Source organism: Poecilia mexicana, unplaced genomic scaffold, assembly GCF_051168715.1.
Source record: "Poecilia mexicana isolate PSO_F unplaced genomic scaffold, ASM5116871v1 scaffold_20, whole genome shotgun sequence".
In the NCBI taxonomy this organism is placed as follows: Eukaryota; Metazoa; Chordata; class Actinopteri; order Cyprinodontiformes; family Poeciliidae; genus Poecilia; species Poecilia mexicana.
In genome coordinates this window covers 9,463,906-9,465,637 of record NW_028263389.1, presented here as the reverse complement: position 1 = coordinate 9,465,637, position 1,732 = coordinate 9,463,906, and positions in this window count along the sequence as shown.

Below are 1,732 nucleotides of genomic sequence, written 5' to 3'. Positions count from 1 at the left end.
ATTACAGTTTGTGATTAAAATATGAACATTAAAGGCGTATGAATACTGTTGCAAGGCACAGACATGACATCTGTGGGTATCAGGTTATGTTTTGGAAAACCTGGAAGTATTTACTTCTTGTGAGAGCCCTAATCGTCATGCAAAACATTGATAATATCAAAGTGGACACGCCTCTTTAGTATTTGGCTCTCACTGTGCGTCAATGACTTATTAACCCCTAACTGAGGTATTGCTCATGAGTATTGCAGCGTATGGGCCAAAGTACTTTTTCAGTAGCATTGCTGTGGGAAATGTAGTCAAATATTTGTAGGGTTTATAATGCAGACAAAGATTGCGATGGACAATGTGACGACAGGAACACAGCTCTGGAAGGAAATAATGAAATGGCCAGATTAAATATCAACACACGAGGTTTAGTGGACTTGAACCCTGAGTGAGCTTATGAAGGAAAGGGCAAATACTGGGTCATTTTGAGGAAATCCTGTTTGTAGCTAAAATTGTGACTGTGAAGTAGTTACTAGAGAGATATTTCTTAGCAGTCTTGATATGGTTTATGTTTGTAATGATAAAAGTCCAGATAACTCAAGAAAGCATGTGCTCAAATTCCTCTTTGTATCCATTACTCTCTGTTGGGTGCGTAAAAGCCAGATACTCCCTTCTATCTCATTTTAGAAGTAAAGTTTCCAGATTCTTTTGTCCACATGTAGTCAGACTATTTTCCTTTTCATTCAAGGCCTCTCTCCCTCTCTCTTACCGTGCCATTGGCTACTTGGCAGATTTACTGAGATTTCTGGGTGATTATATGGTGCAACCCAAATCTTTACACATGACAGAGCTTACTGTAGATTCTCCTCACTCGCTCTTTCTGTGCCTCTCAGCAAAATTATAATCAAGTCATGTACATATTTTTTTTTTTTTTTGCAACCAGAAACAAATAAAAAAAAACCCATAAGTTTTGTCTCATCAATTTTGGTTTAAAATTGATGCAAATAGAGACACCCGTTGTTATTTATTTACTCAGCAAGCTGTTTCAAGCTCCACTTCTTCCGTAATTGATGTCTGTACTGCATAGTAAGTGACAAAACATCCTTTCTGTGTGTTTGGCAGGCCGTTCTGGCCACTTGGCTTTGTTTCGGGTTTTATGCTGGATCGTTCCCGAACCATCAAGCCACATTGACTCAGCATTGTTCGCGTCAGTCTGTGCGCTTCATCAAATCACTTCACTAGGTTGTTGGCAGCACACAGCCCAGTTTGGACTCGTTTCGTGGCGATAAACCACGGATGAAGCTCTTAGCGCTCTGGGTAGTCGGCTTTAAGTTTGAGCAAAGGTGTCGGCTGTATTTTCAGCCGGTGTTCTTGGAAGAGTGATCAAGTTGTTGCACTGAGGTAGGTACCACCTAACAGAAGGATGTAAGAGCTTTTGCATGCGTGTGTGTGTTTATGCTACTCTATTCATCATAGCTGTTTGGAGAAAGTTTGTGTTCTCCGACAGCCCCTTCCTGTTAGGTCATCTAATTAAAAAAGGTCGGAAGACTATAAATCTCAGAGTGATGCTGTAGAATGTTTCCAAACACATTAAATACACTTTTTTTCTGCATGTATGAGATTCTTTTCTTGGGAGTTTTTGTTATGACTGAACCTTATATTTTCCTTCTGACTGGTCTTGGCCTGACTCAGAAACTCACAAGGTTCCTAAAGTCTTACCAACAACAAATTCCACAACAAGTGTTAT